Raw genomic sequence first — 21,712 nt, 5'->3', positions numbered from 1 at the left:
GTGAAACCATATGTGTGTTGGGTGAATGATGTTCTCCATGGTGGTTCCAAAACCCAGGCTCCCTCTATCATTGACTCTACCAACTCGTTTACATCTAGCCAGCAGACAGGGGAAGTACCCTGTTCCCTTCCCTACTTAAGAGTATTTGGTTTTTATCTCAGTCCCTTTTCCTTCAACACTTCACCAAGCTGTCCTGGGAAACACTACCTCACCTGGCAATCCTCCCACTGACTCATCTATCAGACCATCACAGAACAGTGATTTGTCAGTTTTGACATGTGGGGAGGGAACAAAAAAATGTTGACTAAGTAACGGTGAGACAGTGAAGAATTGCTACAGTGATAATTTACTTCTGAAGCTTCTGAAATGACAAGAAATGATAGCCAGGTGGCAGGAGAGAGAAGTGTGCCGGGGCTGTTGTCAACAAAGAGAGAACAGACTCCCAAAGAGGGCACATACCCAAGCAGCCCTGCCACACCCTCAGCCACTGCAGGAGTTCCCAGCCCCCCTGCTCCAGCCATGGTGACAGCCTCGGTAACGATGACTTACCTGAAGGCAGGGAAGGGCTGACAGATGATTTTTTTAAAGGCTGCTGATTTTGACAAAAAATAAACTGCAGAGCAGTTGTCAAGAAGTTACAGGGAGTATGAGGGAGGGCATATTTCAGCAGCAAAAAAAAAATTTTAATTTAATTCTGTGAGCCTCTAGAGGGCAAAAGAGAAAAGAAAAAGCACAGGCATTCTGCCTCGAAATAGGTGATGCATGGAAGGATCAGCTGCATGCAAGGGAAGGGGGCGCCCGAAGTGAGCAGACCTTAGATCCTGAGGGGTCAGACTGATGCCCACTCAGCCACATCACTGCAACACTGAAAGGGGAAACCACAGTCTGAGTGAAGCCCTTCCCCGGGAAGTGGGAACCAAGAGGAGGTTAATGCTAGCTCATAGATCATGGCCTTTAGGTATTTCCTTAAGAGGAAAATATAAAAACTGATATCTTCCCACTCTTAGGTAAACCCTTTCCATGTCTGTGCCATTCATCTTAGGAGTTTTTAAGACAAATAATTGGTTGCTTTTTTAAATGCCTCTGGGGTAGAGTCTGGCTTGTATGCAGATTTCCCCTTGGCTCCTATCCTGCCTGAGAGAGTGCAGGAGAAAGTTTTCTAGACAGTAGGTAGATGGATCCATGGATACTTGGGCGATGGATAGAAGAGTCAATGAGTTATACAGTGTCTACTCTAGGGATTTGCTTTACTTCAAAGGGATATAGGTGAATGGAAGAAGAAAGTTTCTCACTGCTCTTCTTCATGCCGGCTGTGTCCCTGATATTCTCACTGTAGAATACCATGTGGAACATGGTTTGCAAAGACAAATACACCTGGGTGCCTATCAGGACTTCTAGAGAGTAGAACTGAGAATTTTGTACTTTTACAAGTATTTTAAAATACATAATCAATGAAGAATAGTAACAGATGAGAACTTTTTTTTAAGATGTTTGGGTATTGAGTCACCAAATAACGGATTTGTTTAACAATCCCTCAGTGTCTACTTCTTGTCAGGCACTGTCTAGGTTCAGAGCTTATAAAGATAAATAATACACAGTCTTGGTCCCAGCCTAGGGAAGATGCAGACCATTTAAAAAATTTTTGAACAGTTCGGTGGGTATGACTTCAAAGAAGGAGTGAGTGCTTGGTTTTCCAGAGTGGAGGGAGGTTGATAATGATAAGGCTGATCAAAAAGAAGAAAGTGTTTGCTATACATTTTGAGGGAAGGGAGAAAGATGGACCAAGAAGAGAAATAAATATATTTAGAAAAAACAAAGACATAAAAAGGATGGTGTTTAAGGAACCACAAGTAGCTGACTGTGATTAGGGATACAGGAAGTGTGGAGGGCCTAGCATTATTGATTGAAAAGAAGAAAGTGACGAGGAAGATGTTATTTGAAGACAAAAGAACGAAGAAGGAAAAGTGGTATGAAGCAAATATCAGAACCAGACGTCAGTGGGACCAAGAGAGTAGAAGAAGGCCTATGATGCAAGCAGGAGATGAAACATCAATTGTCTTGAATGTTATGGGTGGTAGGAATTCCTTTCTCTGTAAAAAATAGTCATGCCACACAAGCAACATCTCTCTGATGAATATAAAATAAACTTGAAGAATACTGGCTTTCCAGTTGGAAACAATTGTTTAGAACAATCAGGAGATAAAGGCCTTTAAGATGCTTTAAGGGCAATATGAACAGGTTCAAAGTAATCAGAAGTAGCTCGTGAATGAGCTCTGGGAGTTATAGCATAATATCCTAGGTTTCTAACTTAGTCCAAAAATCTCATGTGTCTTCTTGGTTTTGCAGAATTTTCATATTGTATTTGCCTTAGAACAAAAGTGACTGATAGACATTTAAGTGTGTCTAGGGGGTAGGGAAAGAGACATGAATGTAGCACAGAGAATATAATTGTAAGTTTAATAAATAATTATTAAGGTGGAAAAAATCTTTAAAGATAGTTTGTTCTCAGGATAAAATCCAGACTCCTAAATTGATTCACTAGACTGAGCTACGTTCACCTCCTTAACTCACCTTGTGATCTGCTGTCTCCAGTGGACACAGGACTCCTTCTGCCTGAATCTTTGGGCTCCCTCCTTTTGAGATTCATCAAAGACATTTCCCCTAGTGTAGCTTCCATGATTCCCAACCTCTATCCCCAACTCTGGGAGAGGAACACACTTATATGTCTTGATAGCATTTTTCTTTTCCTGAGTTAATAGTACTGTCCATTTTCATTGATTTCTCCTAGACCATAAGCTCCTTAAAACTATATATTTCTTACTGGTTTCTGAACCCCTTAGTAGGTTCTTAATAGTGATTTGTTATGAAACACATAAAGGAGTTCATAGAAATGAAAAGAAGAGAATCACATGAGTAACACAGATAATGTGAAATTGGCTGACTGAACACTCATCTAAAACTGAATTTGCAATGTCTTGTTCCCAAATACAGCCCACCTCCATGTTCCTAGCATCAGACACGGCACTAATAGCTGTCCAGTTGCTGAAACTGGAGGCTGGACTATATGGCAGATACTTCATCTCTGCTTTCCACGTCTCATACATCTCCAAGGCTGGTGATTTTCCATCTAAGCGTGTCTTTACTGCAGTAAATTTCCCTCATCTTTGCCACTGTTATCTCACTCCTAAAATGCAGAAAGAATATGAAAGTTCTCCTTAGTTCTAATCTTGTCCATCTCCATTTCAATTTCTTGGGTTTCTACAGAATATTTTCAAAACTTTCATCTAATCATGTCATTTCGCCCTGTAAAAACCAGAGCATACCAAAGCTATTGACATGATATTCAGAGCTTCACGGGACCTAGCCACTTTGCTGACTCCTCTCCAGTGTAACCTGCCTTCACTGCCTTCTACCCTTCATTTGTAACCATCCAGCTGCATTACAGCCTCTCTCAGTCCTTTGGAAGTACTGTCTCAGGGCATTGGCACATGCTGTTACTTCTGGGATGCCCTTCCCATTCCTCCCTCTTTACCTTGTGTATTCTTATTTATCCTTCAGACCTCAGCTTCAAGGAGTCTTCCCAGGGCCACCCCTGCCCCCAACACCAGGTGCATTAGCAGGGAGCTGGATCGGAAGTGGAGCAGCCAGAATGTGAACAGGTGCCCAAATGGGATGCTGGCACTGTAGGCAATGGCTTTACCCATTATGTCACTATGCCATAATTCTGGCCCCTAGTATTAGGTTTAATTCTGCAGAAATTCATCTGTTGCTTGCACCACTGTCTCATGTGGAGTCTCAATGTCTTTTTCATAGTCTAGTCATTCAAGTTCAACCTAGTAACTCTTCCTTCCCCTAAATTCTTTACAAAAAGAGAGACAGAGAGGGATAAGTGAATCTTTTGGGAAGCGTGTATGGCTTAGAAGTGGTATATAGCACTTTCACCCTCATTTCATTGGTCAGTTCTCAGATATGTATTTACCCTTAACTCAATAAATGCTGCGATAACTATTCTACCTGCATGCCAAGGGTAAAAAGGGAAGTATATTTGCTGAAGAACTAGACAGTCTATCTCATTGATGAAGCAGAAATTCAAATTCAGATAGGGAACCTCCAGATTTGCTCTACTGCAGAATTTCTCAACCTTGATACTATTGACATTGGGGTAACTCTTTGTTATGGGGAGCTGTTCTGAGCATTATAGAATATTTTAGCAGAATTCTTGGTCTTTACTTGAGATGCTGGTAACATCCCTCTCCCCATTAGTTGTTAAAGTCAAAAATGTCTCCAGAGGCTGTCAAGTGTCCTCTGACAGTGATGGCAGGGTGAGTGCCAAATAGTATTCCTTTCCATGACTTTGAGAACCATTGCTCTACTGTCTTTCTTTACCTGACACCCTCTCTCTGTGCTAAATTAAACTCGAGTTTAACATGAAGACAGACAAGTCCATCTAAGAATTCACTTATTTCTTTATTTTCTTGCCTGTGAATGTTGCCCTTTTTAGGTATCACTCCCCTTCATCCTTGAAATGGCATTAACAGTAACACCCTGGAGGCAATTACTTCCTAAAGTCAATACACATAAAAAAGATTCTCTGCTGGCAGACAGAAAAAAAAGGAAAATATAGAAAAGAATTGTGTCATTTTTAATAACAGATATGTAGTATATTTTTTCAAGAAATGTATCTATTCTGAATTGCCAGCAGTCAGAGTCTTCTTGTTCAACTTGAATTTCCCCTTGACTTGTGAATTTATTTTTAGACTCAGTTCTGCTAACTGATAAAACACAGAGGATTATGAGCATTAAGTTCTGTTCGCAGAACTCATGTCTGATTCTAAGAGATTTAATTCATGTATCACACCTTTTAATTCATGTGTCATGAACATACAAGAAATGGGCTTTATAAAAAGGCCACATGACAAGATTTATTTGCATGCATTTTCTCCTTTCTGTATTGTGAGCTAGAGAATAACAAAAAATCTAGGGAATAACAAGCAATATAGCCCTTGGAGCCTGAGAACACACTTACCATGGAAATAATGCAAGGATAGGGGGGTGGTTCGCAAGGGCTGATAAGAAAGGGAGAAGGTTGCTGGAGGTACAAAGGATGAGAGATTATCCATAACCTCCCTTTGGTTCTGTTCTTATCATTTGACTTTGTTCTCAGCAAACTATAACAGTGAGTTATAGACAGTAGCAATCAGACAGCCAAGTAGACAGCCAATTGTAGAAACAATTATAATAATTAAGGGATAGCAACCACTATTTCCTAAGCAGATCCCATATTCCAGGGTTACACCACATTACAACTCTGTGAAGATGGGGGAATGTTGAAGATCAGAGAGACTGAATGGCTCATTCAAGGTCACTGGGTTCAATGTTAGGTTAGAGAACAGGAGGGAAGTGTGTTTTCTACATAATGCTGCCATCTCATGCATGAGCCACAGGAGTGAAGCCGAGCACTCTTTCAGCTGTGTTGCTCTGGAGGTGACCCTGTATGTGTGAAGACATCTCATAGTCTCTGGAATTTGCTGGTAAAGTACTTGAGGCACATTGAAAAGACAGATGAAATAAGGTGATAAAATTGAAGGAGAATATAATGTAGAGTCAGCTTTGAAGTTCAGGGGGAAAATGGGCTCATATTTGTAGGCCTCAGTGGCCTGTGTATTTGTAGGAATTGACAGATGAGCCAACCAATAGGGCTTTAAGCCTAGTGGGTCGAGCAGAAGAGAGAAGCATAATAAGTCACATGATTCTGACTGTCAGAGAAGAGAAAACACATTGCATAAAAGACACTTTCCTACAATTTGACTGTGAGTATGAAGTATAATTCTTGCATGAGAGCATTGGGAGACTCTTAATGAAATAGTGGGCAATATCATTAGCAACCTCCCTAAAGCAAATGCCTCACTGGGCTCTTTTGGAGGCTGTTTCTGGTGGGCCCTTCTGCATGGTTCTGGAGAATTAATTGCTTATAGTCATAACCATCTAGAAGTATGTAGAGAAGCTGTCTAGGAAAATACTGCAGCATCCCCTAATCTTAATCTTAATGCCATTGCTAGAACTTAGAACTTTATTCTGCAAATGTTAAAACTGAGACCTGCTTAAAAAGAAAATAACTTCACATTCTATATAAATATTTAGATATGTCCATATGGGAAAAGCAATAAAATCAAGCTAGTGAGTATATATCTCTGTAAGCCATGTATGAGTCCATTCATTTTATCCAATATCATTGTTACCAGGTCAGGGCCTATAGGCTATTACCAGCCATGATAGTATGGCCACCTGAACATCTAATCCACAGTTTTCTCACACTAGCCAGCTGTGGGGCCTGAGTTTGTCATCATTGTAGTCAGTTATTTCATTGAAGTATTATGCTTCCAGAAGATACCTCTCAAAACTCCAGCCATCTCAGGAAGGGTAATTCAATAGAGCCATGTGGAATTTATTATAATAATATGATATCTAATATTTATATGCTAACAACGTTCCAACTACTTCACAGATAAAAACTACTTTAGTCCTTTAAATAAGGTACAGTCATTATCCTCATGTTCACAAAGGAGGACACTGAAGCACAGAAAGGTAAGTAATTTACCCAAGGTCACACAGTTGGTAGTGGCAGGGCTTGGATTCCAAGGCCAGGCATTGTGGCTTCAATCTTTCCCTCTGAGTCCATTTCATGTTGATACAATAGAATACCCAATATTTCACACACACACACTAAATATATTTATAGAATAGAGAGTTATTTTTGCTCGTGGTTCTGGCAGTCAAAGAGCATGGCACCAGCGTCTGCTTGTCTTCCATGGAGAGCTCTGTACTATGTCATGTCATGGCAGAAAAAAACAGAAAGGGGAAACACATGTGTATGGAAGAGGGAGGGGACAAAGGAGCAGTCTCTCTAGCAACACAATCTTGGGAACCACCCCACTCTTTCAGAAACTCCATTCATCGCTTCATGAGAATAGAGCCCCCATCACCTAATTACTTCAAGGTCCCACTTCTCTATACCTTTACACTGGTAATTAAATTTCAACATCAGTTTCGGTGGGGGTCAAACTATAAATGTAACCATGCAAATCATAGCACTGCGGTGACAAATTACCACCTACCACAACAAAATTTATTATCTTACATTTTATAGGTTAGAATACAACAACATGGGTCTCACTCGGCTGAACAAAGAAGTGTCAGGGCCTCAATCTTCGATGGAGACTGTTGGGGAGAATCGATTGGTTTGTCTAACATCTGGTAGCTTCTGTATTCCTTTGCTCATGTGATATGAGTCTTTACATCACATCATTCTATCTTTCCGTCATCACATCTTTTTCTTCTCTGATTCATCTGCCTTCCTCTTCCATTTTTCTGGACTCTTGTGATTACAGTGGGCCCACCTTGGTAATCTAGGATCATCCTTCTGTGTTAAAGTCAGTGGATTAGCAACCTTAATCCATCCGCAACAGGAATTCCCCTTTGCCATATACCTTAACATATTCACAAAGTCTAGGTTTTAGGATGTAGACATTTTTGGAGGGTCTTTATTCTGTTTTGCACAGTTACATTTTTTTTTTTACCAGTCTACAAAGCTCCAAGCATCTGGTGCAGAGGACAAGTAAGTTTTGATGGGAGAAACAAAGGAGAGAATAAACGATGGGAGGCAGCAGTAGGATTTGGGGACATGAAATGAAATGTGTCATCCAATCCAGTACTTGTCACATAGAAAGCACTCAATAGTGATAGCTATTATCATTATCAAGTCTGATGAGCCAGAAGTAAATTAAGAATCCTTGAAAGAATTTGAAAGTTGCAGTAGCTGTTTAAAGTGAAACTCTGAAGTAACAAAAAGTGATTTTACTGAGTTGACTATCTGACCTGACCTAGAATAGCATTAATTTTAACCTAAACGTTACTCAGAGCCCCAGGTACAAAGCGGTATCACATTTGTTAATCAGTAATGTAAGCCTATTTGCTTTTTCAACAGAGACACCTGGAGAGACTGATTCTTCTAGCATGTGCCTTTTGCTGTCTTTTCCTTTCAGAGCTTTTGGAGATTTTCTGTTGTTTTCATTGATCTGAAATCTTCAGAGACTCCTTTAGGCTAAGAGATGCCATGTTGGATATTGGCAGGATTAACATCGCTTTAGTGCAGTCTCAGAACAGTTGTTTTCTGTCAGTTTCTTATTCAGCATTCAGATCCTCAGTATACAGATTGCATTGATCCATAGAGTCAGGGGAAATATATCCACGTTCTGGAAAGTTTTAAACTGAAGTGAAAATGAAACGAGTCACACAATGCTGAGGTTTGTGCTATTGACAGTTGTGAGTCTCTGTTTTAAGTAGGACATAACTTAATGGTTTCACTTTAAGGGGACAGACAGGTCACCTAATCATATAGGAAAAGCACACATTTGGGGATGAGAAGATCAATTTATTAATTAGGGGTTGTCTTAATAATTTAAGAGGTCATGTGTGATAAGTCACTTGGAAATATTTTACTGCAATCATCCATCTTCAAATAGTTGTTTTCCCAGTTTATCAACGCAGTCATTCAACAAGTGCTCTCAGTGTCTGTTCACCAAGTTTTGTACTGTAGAAAATAAGTGTACTCGCATATGATAATACATGGTTGTATTTACATATTAATACAGATATATATTTTTTACTAAAAATTTTAACTTAAGCATGTTAAATTTTATTGTTCAAGAGACTATTTTCCTTATGAAAATAGTAAAAGGCTATTTTTAAAGCACCTATATTAAAAAAGATTTGCCACATTTAAGTACAATAAAATAAGGAAGTGTTAACAGAAGAAGAACCTGGGGACTAGGAGCACTTGTGTCAGTGGGTTGTACATAAAGCAACCACCTTGTGCTTTCCATCATCACAATAGTAGTGGTCAGGAGGAAACAAGAGAGAGCAGAGGGCAAGGGGAAAACCATTTCTTGGAAGTAAGAGCCCTGGGGGTTGGGCCGTGTATTCGTCGTGGTCCTTTCAATACCCCTGCAACATAATTCATTCTCATCATCTTACAGAAGAGTGAACAGGGACCCAGAGAGGTTAAATACTTCATCCTGGGCCATGCAGTCACATGTAGACTTTAGGGTTAGAGCACAAATCTGAGTACCAGCCCATGCTTCTTCCATCCATTCGTTGTATACTGGGCTACCCACGATATGGGGAGTGTTATTGTCTCCATTTAGAGACAGAGAAATGGAAACCAGGGAGGCTAAGTCACTGACCTGAGCTCACAGTTGTCAGAAGTGGGAAACCATCTGAGCAGCAGCATGACCAGGGAAGGACACTTCTTGCATTTTAAGGGAGGAGGAGGAGTTAAAACTGTAAGGTTGATAAATAGTCATTTATTTAAAATAACCGCTAACCCAGAGCCACCTCTTAGAAATGTCTGCGTCCCTGGAGATCAACTTGATTCTTCTCACTTCCCACTGTCCTCTTCCCTGATCCTACACCCACAGCAGCAGCTTTGTGCCCCCTGCTCCACACCAATGACATCACCACTGCATGCTGACCAACCTTGACACTACCATCTTCCTTGCTGCCCTCCATCACCACCAAATGTTTTTGGTCTTGCTTCCTCCTTTCTGATCACAATGCCATTGCCTTGGTGGAAGTGGACACCAGTTCATTCATGAACAGTTCTAACGGTCTTGGCACCACTTTTGTCTTTTCTTACTCCCAAATCTATCAGCACACTGATGTTGCAGGTGAATTGCAAGGCCCAGATAGAAGCGAGACAACCTTCTTCCAGCTGTTTACAGTCTTTGAATTGGCAATCCTATTGGGGGCAGGATTTCCACCCTCCCTTATCCCCTTAGATGTGTAACTTCAGCAGTGAATGATATGCAATATCACATGGAGTAATATTGCTTCCTTGCTTAAATGCTTTTAGTGATTCTTTAAGACCTTCAGGATAAAGATTACTGTGGGCAAAAGGGAACACTGAAGTCACCAAGATAAAAGCTGTAAGAAGTAAAGCAGTGATAGCCCCTCGATCTGAGGGAACTAGTGGGGTTGGGGTTGGGTTATTGGAACCAAGTATCTTGTTGGAAGGCCCCTTGTAGCCAGACTTCTGAGTAGCTGCCTCCTGGTCTGATGGCTCAGGAGTGTGAAGCAACAGAGTGAGTCTGGTTTGGGGAATATGTGTTTCCTTTAATGCTAGAAACTGGCACCAAATGCCATTGAGAGATTGAGGGTCATTGCTGGGGTGACAGTGACAGGAACAACAGGCCAGCAAGAAGTAGCAATTGTCTTCGAATCAGAGAGACACATGGTGATGCAGGGAGTGTCAGAGAAGAGAAAAGAGGAGAAATAGAAAGACACTGAATGAACTCCCACTCCCTGATGTCTGGAGTTTTACAGTCTGAATTTTAAATACTTTGGATAATGCCACATCATTGGAAAGATGAAACTTTTAATGTTATTATTCATTTCCACTCCATTATGAACAGTTAAAACTAAAGAACGAGTGCAAGCAAGGGAAGGAAATGGATTGTATTGGCCGTAGCAGAGATGTACAGAGAATGCCACAAAGATGGTAGGGGAAAGGCTAAAAATGAAAAGAGATCGTAGAAGATACATTTTACCAATTTACAAATTTTGCAGCTATTTGGCGGAGATTTTAGTATTTTGCTGTTCACAATAATAGAAATGAACTGCATGGAAGTAGACATATCCATTCCTTTGTGACAACTGTAAATAAGAGATGCTAAAAACAAGACCCAAGCAAGATCAAACCCACACCAAGACAGCCACAGATGAGTCATTGAATTAAAAAGAATGCATTCACAATTGCTTAGATAATTCAAGTCAAACTTTACTATTGACTGAATTACAGTAGGATTCTAATTAGGGGAAAGCAGAGGGCCCTTACTCCAAATTGGATTTTTCCTACCTGAGGATTAATTATGAAACTTTATTTTTTCCAAATTTTATGTATGCTTATATATATTTATTTATATTATACACATATAAAATGATTTTTCTATTTCACCTTTGAGGAGCAAATAAAAGGGAACTCTATCAACTTGAGTAGGGTGAGCTTTCATATCTTTATTCTGAATATCTATCTCAGTTCATTACACATCAAGCACCAGCTCTGTGACAGGCACAGGATAGGACTGGGACAGAGATGAATGAATCACTGTTTCTGCCCTTAAGGGTTAAGAAGTGAGCTCATAAAAGCTCTGGTCAGGAGCAATAGGCTCTGGAGTTAGTTGGCCCTGGGCCCCACATGCCAGTTTTGCATCTCTCAAAGCGTGTGATTCTAAGCTTCAATTTCTTCATCTGCAATTTGGAAATAATAATGATGGTACTCATATAATACTGTCAAAATTAACAGTAGTGCATCAGTGTCTGTGCAAATGTTCAATAACATCTATTTTTGCTAACATTGTTGGTATACCCTGATATTATATAATTTAAATATATGTGAATTCTATTGTTGATTTTCATGGTCTGGTTTTAAAGATGGGAATCATTTGAAACATTATTAGTTCAGGATATCACTTTTTAATTCTTTTTTTCTCCACTTCCTACAGCGTTTTTCTCTTTTCTCATATCCTTTCTACTTCCCATCTTCTCTCCTCTTTCAGAATTATCCAGATTGCTGTCCACCTCACCAGTTCTGTTGTGCACACCTAGCTAAATGTACAAGGAACTGTTTAGACTACAGTGTCTTACCAAGGCATTCTCAACCACTGACTGAAAAAGAATACATATCCTCTTGATAGGTTTTGACCTAAAAAAAAAAAAAAAAACATTTTATTATTTATTGATTTAAAAGGCAGAGTTACAAAGAGAGAGGGAGAGACAGAGAGCTTCCATTCACTGTTTTACTCCCCAGATGGGTGCAACAGCAGGCACTGGGCCAGGCTGAAGCCAGGGGCCACAACACTGGCCCTGAGGTTTCTGAATTTTAAAAATACCTATTGGTTAAATCAGTTATTTGCCAAGGCTCCAGTATTGTGGCATAGCAGGTAAAGCCACTGCCCACAATGCCAGCATCCCATGTGAGCACCATTTCCTGTCCCTACTGCTCCACTTCCCATCCAGCTACCTACTTATGGCTGGGAAAATGGCCCAAGTGCTTGGACCCCTTCTACCCATGTGGGAGACTTGGAAAAGTTCCTGGCCCCTGGCTCCAGGCTGGTCTATATCCAGGCCATTGCGGCCATCTGGAAGTGAACTAGTGGATAGAAATCTTTTGATTTCTCTCTCTCTCTCTCTCTCTCCCCCCTCTTCCTCCATCTCTCCCTTTCTCTCTCTCTCCCTCCCTCCCCTCCTCCCCTCTATCCTCTCTCCCCCCCCTCTTTAGTTTCTCCCCCTCCCCGTGCTCTCCCCTCTTCTCCTCTCTCTCTCGCCTCTCCTCTCTCTCTCGCCTCTCCTCTTCTCTCCCCTCCTCTTCCTTCCTCTCCTCTCCTCTCCCCTCCCCTCCTCTCCCCTCCCCTCCTCTCCCTTCCCCTCCTCTCTCTCTCTCTCTTTCCTCTCCTCTTTCTCCTTTCCCCTCTCCTCTTTCTCCTCTCCCCTACCTAGCTCCCTTCCCTCCCTCCTCTTCTCTCCACTTTTCCCTTCCCATTACCTCTACCTCTTCCCTCCCTTCCTCCTGTCCTCACCTCCTCTCCCCTTCTCTCTCTCTCTCTCTCTAACTCAAAGGAAAATAAATCTTTTTTAAAAAGATTAGCCAAATTTTTCTACCAGAACACACTGTTTACTTATGCATCATACTCTCTTATGCCTTCCTAATTGTACAGAAACCACAGTAGAATACACAGGAGTAAAAGGGTATTATTATAAAGCCACCTTGACTCTATTCTAATTTATTTTCAAAATACTGTTCCCAAATTCAAGAACTCTAACCATTATCAATGTCAAAGTAATCACAACATGTCTTGCCATTGATCCTGTCCCATGAGGATGCCATAACACATGGGTGAATTGACTGCTGCTGCTTCCTTAAGACCAGTCTACATCCTTAGACCCAGCAATATCATTCCTAATTTCAGTGTGTCCTTCCTCAAGAAACATTTGCATGTATGAGTTTAATAGAATATTTACCATAGCATTTTCATAATTATAAAACATTGAAAATACCCTAAATATCCACCAGCAAGAGAAAGTTCATAAACTGTAGTGTCCTCAAATGATATAAGCAGCAGGGAATACAATCAGAGCTCTTTGTACCAATATGAATGAACCTTAGGATTGTAGCACAGTAAGTGTAGCATAATGTTATTTCTATGAACTTTTAAAACATGTGATAGTCCATTTTTAGAACTATTTGTAACACTGGGGATTACAAAAAATTCCTAATAGTGGCTGCTTCTGGGGAAAAGGAATTTACAAGGGGCATGCATGGGGCTTCAACTGTATTTGCAAACTTTAAAGTGATTATGTAGGTATTTGCTACTATTCTCAGTGCATTTTGTCTGAAAATGTTTTGTTAAGAGAAGAGCTGGGATAAAAGTCATGGCTTAGTGGGTTAAGCCACAGCTTAGGATGCCTACATCCAATATTGAAGTGCCTAGAATTGAAACACACCTCTGCTTCCAATCCAGCTTCCTGCTAATGTGCCTGGGAGGCAGCAGATGATGGCCCAAGTTCTTAGGAACCTGCCATGTGAAAGACCCAGATGGAGTTCTTGAATCCTGACATTGGTCTGGCCTATCCATAACTGTTGCGGGCATTTGGGTACATTTCAGTATAGCAGATGAACAGTGTCTCTGTCTCTCTCCCTCTCCCTCTCTCTCTCTCTCTCAGGTAGGTAGGTAGGTAGGTAAACAAAAGACTTTAAAAGTCCTATCTTTAAAATACTCACTACATTAGGAACTGTTGGAACTATGAAGGACAGTAATGCTTCTAAAAAGTAACAAATGGGGGCCGGCGCTGCGGCTCAATAGGCTAATCCTCCGCCTTGTGGCGCCGGCACACCGGGTTCTAGTCCCGGTTGCCCCTCTTCCAGGCCAGCTCTCTGCTGTGGCCAGGGAGTGCAGTGGAGGATGGCCCAAGTCCTTGGGCCCTGCACCCCATGGGAGACCAGGATAAGCACCTGGCTCCTGCCATCGGATCAGCGCGGTGCGCCGGCCGCAGTGCGCCAACTGCGGCTGCCATTGGAGGGTGAACCAACGGCAAAAAGGAAGACCTTTCTCTCTGTCTCTCTCTCTCACTGTCCACTCTGCCTGTCAAAAAAAAAAAAAAAAGTAACAAATGGGGACCTATTAATAAAATCATAAAATGCCATGTATGGGTATGATCTGTACATGAGTACAGTGCATAGACTATCTCCTGATCCTTGAACATCCCTCAAATATGGGCATTACTGTTGTCTTCATTTGAAAAACAGGAATCCTAAGGCTTAGAGAAGTTTTTCTAAAAGAGTTAGTGGTTGGCAGAACAAAGACTCTAGCCCAGGTTTGTTTTTTTTTCTCTTTTTTTTTATTTTATTTATTTATTTTTTTAAATTTTTGACAGGCAGAGTGGACAGTGAGAGAGAGACAGAGAGAAAGGTCTTCCTTTTGCCGTTGGTTCACCCTCCAATTGCTGCCGCGGTAGGCGCGCTGCGGCCGGCGCACCGCGCTGATCCCATGGCAGGAGCCAGGTGCTTCTCCTGGTCTCCCATGGGGTGCAGGGCCCAAGGACTTGGGCCATCCTCCACTGCACTCCCTGGCCACAGCAGAGAGCTGGCCTGGAAGAGGGGCAACCGGGACAGGATCGGTGCCCCAACCGGGGACTAGAACCCGGTGTGCCGGCGCCGCAAGGCGGAGGATTAGCCTAGTGAGCCGCGGCGCCGGCCCCAGGTTTGTTTTTAACCAATAAAGTAGATATTATTATATTGTTTCATTATATAATACCAATCAAGACGTAACTCAGCTGTGTTATTTGGGAGGGGAAATCACAAGGAATGCAAGGGATTTTTGTGTTTTTTTTTTGAAAGCAATACTTTATTTTTTCATTTACATTAATGTGTACTCTATAAAGAATATTTCAAACTAGCAAACATGTTCACAAGCTCTTGGGCACATAGTGAGTAAATTATATCTATCCATGAGGCAGCTTCTCTCAATAGAGTTCACCATCAAGTCAGATATGAGCATTAGCCTCTCTGATCTACAGCATAAAATATTGACCTTTAACATGAAGAATCACTATGAGGAGTCTTACTTTATTTAAAAGTGAATGTTTTAGTTTTTGAAAATAATTAAATTTTGAAAACTTTGTCTTTGACAAATTTAGTATTCCAAAGAACTCTTTCCTTTCTTCTTTCCTTACCACTTCTTTAAATAAAATTAACTTATCCATATCCACAGTTTTAAGAGTCCAATAGTCTTATGGGCTTTCTTTTTTCTTTTCTTTTTCTTTCTTTCCTTCTTTTTTTTTTTTTTTTTGACAGGCAGAATTAGAGAGAGAGAGACAGAGAGAAAGGTTTTCCTTCCGTTGGTTCACCCCCCAAATGGCCGCTATGGCCAGCGTGCTGTGCCGATCCTAAGCCAGGAGCCAGGTGCTTATCCTGGTCTCCCATGGGTGCAGGGCCCAAGCAGTTGGGCCATCCTCCACTGCACTCCTGGGCCACAGCAGAGAGCTGGACTGGAAGAGGAGCAACCGGGACAGAATCCGGTGCCCCAACCGTGACTAGAACCCAGAGTGCCGCCGCCGCAGGTGGAGGATTAGCCTATTGAGCTGCGGCGTCAGCCCTGTCTCATGGGCTTTCTTTGAAAAACAAGAATCCCAAGATCCCCACCCCTGGCAACCCCTTATCTTTCTGCCTCCAAGAGAAAACCACTTTAAACTCTTAGCTGATCCTTTTGGTAATTACTTCTATGTATCTACATACATTATTTATTGTTACTTTGGGGGTTTTCAGATATTGATTTCCCACTACAGAGAAAGTAATTTAGCTGTTTTTTCTTCCTGCCAGTTCTCACATTAGAAACCTAATTCCTAGTTTCTTGATGTGGTCATATAATTAAGTATATTATTAGAATGTATATAAGCGCTTACATAATTATTAATGTTCACATGCTGTGCAGAACTCAGCCATGTAGTACAATATGGCTGGATTTTCCTTTCCTGCAATATTTTTATTGAGCTAGAGTATCTCATTCTTTCAATTTTTAACTTCCCAAGTTTTCTATGCATTTGTCACCAATCCCATAGTAAACATTGCTAATTGTCTAAATTTCATAATGTACAGGTACATCATATATGCAATCATTTTCATCCTATTTGGTAAATCTCTCAATAGGCTTTTGACAGATTCCAGTCTGAACTTTTGCCTTCTATTCCTGGTATAAATTATCCTGGGATTTTCTTGTACTGATATTCTCTTTGACTCTCACACATGTTGTATCCTCTGTGTCCTGGCTCTTATTCATTCTGTTCTTTTTATTACATCTTCAATTCAAATTTCATAGAAGGGCTGCATAGAAAATATTTTCTTTAAGATCTTGCATAGTGTTATGGGATGAATTGTGGCTCCCTCAAATATACATATTAATGGTCCACCATATAGTATTTCAGGAAGTTACCTTATTTGGAGATAGTCTTTAATGGAGTAAGTTAAGATGAAGTCATTATGGTGGGACCTAATCCAATATGACTGATAGCATTATATGAGGAAGATACCAGGACAGAAAAGGAATACTATATGAAGATACACAGAGAAGACTAATGTCGGGGCCAGTGCTATGGCGCAGCGGGTTAACACCCTGGCCTGAAGTGCCGGCATCCCATATGGACACCGTTTCTAGTCACGGCTGCTATCTTACGGTCCAGCTCTCTGCTATGGCCTGGGAAGGCAGTAGAAGATGGCCCAAGTCCTTGGGCCCCTGCACCACATGGAAGACCTGGAAGAAGCTCCTGGCTCCTGGCTTTGGATCGGCGCAGCTCTGGCCATTGTGGCCGATTGGGGAGTGAACCATTGGATGGAAGACCTCTCTCTCTCTCTCTCTCTCTCTCTCTCTCTCTCTCTACCTCTCCTTTCTATGTGTAACTCTGACTTTCAAATAAATAAATAAATCTTAAAAAAAAAGACTAATGTCTATAAGTTAAAGAGGTTTTGGAGGAAGCCAACCTGGCTAATACCATAGTCTCAGACTTTCAGAATTATGAGAAAGTCAATTTCTGTTATTTAAAACACTCAATACTGAGTCTAGGGGAATATAGTTTTTAAAAAGTGGAGAGAGTGCCGTCTCGGGGAAGAGTTAGGGAAAAACAGCAGAGGAAACTCTACACAAATTACAGGGACACCGTGGACCTCCATGGAGGGTGAGGATGTGCACAACTCAACCCCAGCAGTCAAGAATCCAGCATCAGCCCTGGAGAGAGGTGAGACCAGACTGCAGCAGCCCAAGCCACTAGCAATAAAGCTGCAGGAAGAGCCTGGCATGAGTCCAGCTTGGAGCCCTGTGTGCCTGTACCCAGTTAGAAGATACAGACTGGCTGAATGGATTAAAAAAGAAAACCCATCTATTTGATGTCTACAAGAAACACAACTCACTAACAAAGATGCACACAGACAAAGTGAAAGGATGGAAAAAGATATTCCATGCTAACAGAATCCAAAAAAAGAGCTGCTGTAGCCATCAGACGAAATAGACTTTAACACAAAACCTGTTAAAAGAGACAAAGAATGTGGCCAGCGCTGTGGCTCACTAGGCTAATCCTCCTGTGGTGCCAGCACTCTGGCTTCTAGTCACGGTTGGGGCGCTGGTTCTGTCCCTGTTGCTCCTCTTCCAGTCCAGCTCTCTGCTGTGGCCCGGGAGTGCATGGCTCCTGGCTTCAGTTCGGCACAGCGCACTCGCCATAGCGGCCATTTTGGGGGTGAACCAACGGAAGGAAGACCTTTCTCTCTGTCTCTCTCTCTGTCTAATTCTGCCTATCAAAAAAAAAAAAAAAGACAAAGAACAATACTATGTAATGATTAAGGGATCAAGTTAACAGGAGGATGTGGCTATTATAAACATAGACAAACCTAATTACAGGGCACTTGACTATTTAAAAGAATGTTAATGGGCCTAAAGGAAGATATAAACTCCAATACAATAGAAATGGGGGACTTGAACCCCACTTTCACCAATGGACAGATCAACCAGACAGAAAATCAGGAAGGAAATAACAGTTAATCGACACTATAGACCAAATGGACCTAACTGGTATATACTGAACTTTTAATCCTGTAGATTCAGAATACACATTCTTCTCACCAGTGCATAGAACTTTGTCTAGGATAGACCACATGGTAGGATATAAAGCAAGTATCAGCAAATTAAAAAATCAAAATCATACCATGCATCTTCTTGGACCACAATGGAATGAAATGGAATGAATGCTGTAAATCAGCAACCCAAGAATCTCTAGAATATATGCAAATAGAGACTGAACAACATGCTCCCAAATGAAGAGTGAGTCATTAGAGAAATCAAAATATTGCTAGGAACAAATGAAGGCAACAATATAACATATCAGAACAATGGGATACAGCAATTCAAAAATTGAATGTTAGTATTTGATTTTCCATTTTTACCTGAAAGTGTTAAGACCAAGTGATTTTTTTAATTTGTATTCAACTCTCAGCAAAGATGATATCAAGAAGTACAATTAGAAGTGACTGAAAAAAAAAATCTCACATTGCTTTATATTCTAGTAGCTTATCGCTTTAATCCTAAAAAGTGGCTAGAAAATCTTTTCTAGTCAAAACTTTTAATTTTGTATATTTAGTCTGATAATATCTTCCTCCTTTTACTCATAACAAGTACACTTAAGATAAGAAGTTAGTTTTTGCACTGCAGTTACCTAAAATCCAGAAAACTCTTAAACTAAGCCTTGCTACATAAAAAATTAATTGGTTGCTTTATTCCCATCTAGATTTTCATTCATTTGAAGACATAATTCAAGTGACAGTTAACTATCACCTTTACTTCTCCTTGTTTAAAAAAAAAGCATCTATTTAAACATCTAATTAAGAAAGTTTCAAGGGTTTCCAGTGCCAAGGAGGCTTGAGCTCCCAGAAATCAGTGAGGCAGCCCCTCCCAGTGGATCCGCTGGTCCAGCGGGCGGGGATGTGACCTCAGTCCCAGACAGCCTCCCTCAGGCGTCACCACAGCTCCGGTGTCAGTACCCTTAGCCTACACAGATGGCAGGGTACTTCTGTGCATGAAGCGCGGAGCTGCTGCGGTTTCTGGTGGCCTTCAGGCAGCTGTGGCAGGTGCAAAGCCACCTGGGCAGCAGCTCCTCAGCCTGGGTGTTTAGGTGCACACCTGTGGCACCCCAGGCTCACCACCCAGCACCCTCAAGCAATTCTTGTCGCAGGGAACCACCGGTGGTGCGGCCTCAGCTGCCAAGTATGGGTTCTGCAAAGAGAGAGCAGCTCTGGAGTGTGCAGACCTCAAACAGCAAAACTTGTGGAGTGCAGAGAATGAATGTTTTAAATTCATTGACTTTGGTTTAGTGTCAAAGAAGGCAATCAGGATGTAAAGTATATTCAGACAGACAGGTATCTTCCAGAAGCAGAGCTGCAAAATTGCTTGGCCCAGGCTGGCCTGCAGAGAGACACAGAATGTACCTCAGCTGTTGATCTGTGGAGCCTCAGAATCATTTTACTGGAAATGTTCTCAGGAATGAAACTGAAACATACAGTCCCATCTCAGGAATGGAAGACAAACAGTTCTGCTATTACTGACCACATATTTGCCAGTAGAGCAGTGGTGAATGCTGCAATTTGAGCCCATCACCTAAGAGACCTTATCAAAGCCTGCTTCATGGTGATCCAAGCAGAATTCCCGCAGAAATGGCATTGCGCAGTACGTTCTTTAGCATTCCTTTCGCCCCCGAAATTGAAGATCTGGTGGTGATTCCTACCCCACAGCCAAGACTGCGGAATGTACTAGATGATGATTATCTTGAAAATGAAAAGGAATTCATGAAGATGTTGCAGAAGATGTAAAAGAGGAATGTCAGAAATATGGACCAGTGGTATCTCTGCTTGTTCCAAAGGAAAATCCTGGCAGAGGGCAAGTCTTTGTTGAGTATGCCAATGCTGGTGATCCCAAAGCTGCTCAGGAATGACTGACCGGAAGGATGTTTGATGGGAAGTTTGTTGTGGCTACATTCTACCCACTGAGTGCCTACAAGAGGGGCTATCTGTATCAAACCTTGCTTTAATCCTAACCTAAGGACTATTTCCTGTTTCTCCTCTTCCATTTCCTGGGTTATTCTACTCCACAGCTGAACGCAATAGTACCCCTTTACCATTTTAAGAAGGTACTTTGTACATGTATTCAGTCCTGTGGATGTGCAGCCAAGTCCAAGCAGTGACTGCAGTGTAAACATTTGGCACTGAGTAGGACAAGACCTCTCAGCTATACATTAAAGTGTTTATAGCATCCATGTGGGCAGCTTGTGTGTGTGTGTGTGTGTGCAGTAGAGCAAGATGGTGCTCTTCAGTATAGTGCTGCTCTTCAGTATGTTACCTAAAAAGTTAATTTTTTGTGATCATGAAACAAGGATAAATAATATGTTGTAGCAAATATTAAGAAATGTGTTAGGGCTGGTGACATCATTTACACATTTACAGATTATTCCTTTTGTCATCAGGTAGTTCTTACAGTTGATATCATAGCTGGCACTAGATGCTCTCAGTAACATGAAGTAATTGTCAAGCAGCAGTTACCCACTGTGTTAACACTGAGTTGTGAAATTTTTTTTTTTTATTTTTTTTGACAGGCAGAGTTAGTAAGAGAGAGAGAGACAGAGAAAGGTTTTCCTTTTTCCGTTGGTCCACCCCCCAAGTGGCCGCTACGGCCGCCGCATTGCGGCCGGCGTGCTGTGCCAATCCGAAGTCAGGAGCCAGGTGCTTCCTCCTGGTCTCCCATGCAGATGCAGGGCCCAAGCACTTGGGCCATCCTCCACTGCCCTCCCGGGCCACAGCAGAGAGCTGGACTGGAAGAGGAGCAACAGGGACAGAATCCAGCGCCCCAACTGGGACTAGAACCTGGGGTGCCGGTGCCGCAGGCGGAGGATTAGCCTAGTGAGCCACGGCGCCGGCTGAGTTGTGAATTTTTTTAAAGGAATATTATAGTACTGAATATCCCTTTAAGAAAACTGCAGTGAGTTTATCTACTTTTTTTTTTTTATTAAGGCTTTTAAAATAGAAAGCTGATGCTTGATCTTGCACAATTTTTATATCTAGTATGTATCCTTGAATGAGTGTGCAAGTGTGAAATTTGGAGAAAATTTGAGTCAGTGTACTTTATAGTGTGCATCTTGTGAGATAGTGTAGTCCATACCCATCTGTTCTCTACCTGTTTCACACATCTGTAAAATTTAGGGTGCATGGTTTTTGAGAATTAGTCTGATAGAGTATGTAAATGACAAGACGGTTCATTCCTGAGAGGCTCAGGACAAGTTGGAATCTAGCCTGGGGTTACACTGAAACTCTTAAAGGTGATTGGAGCAGAATTTTTGCTACATGTGAATCACCCCATTCTTCAGTTGACTTTAAACTCTGGATCGGCTCATCTTTGCTGTTCTGAATCTCCTGTGACAATTATAAGATTTCCCAAAATGTGTTTCAACTTACTATGATGGATATTTAAAGTGGATCCAAAAGAATAAAAAAATTTAGATGTACAGTGAAGGGAAAAAGAAAAGAATAGGGGGATAATCCGGATTCTTTTTTCCTTTTGTCTCTGCCTCTCGT

General features: G+C 41.5%; 1 protein-coding gene and 1 pseudogene across 1 annotated transcript in view; both read left to right on the top strand.

Annotated features, from left to right (window-relative positions):
* The window catches only part of ANO4 (anoctamin 4), a 409,492-nt gene that overhangs the window by 250,591 nt on the left and 137,189 nt on the right, over positions 1 to 21,712 (top strand). The window lies entirely within an intron of this gene.
* LOC133767428 (serine/threonine-protein kinase Kist-like) lies at positions 367 to 20,175 on the top strand (annotated as a pseudogene).

Source organism: Lepus europaeus, chromosome 10, assembly GCF_033115175.1.
Source record: "Lepus europaeus isolate LE1 chromosome 10, mLepTim1.pri, whole genome shotgun sequence".
Lineage (NCBI taxonomy): Eukaryota > Metazoa > Chordata > Mammalia > Lagomorpha > Leporidae > Lepus > Lepus europaeus.
This window is presented reverse-complemented; position numbering and strand designations above follow the sequence as displayed.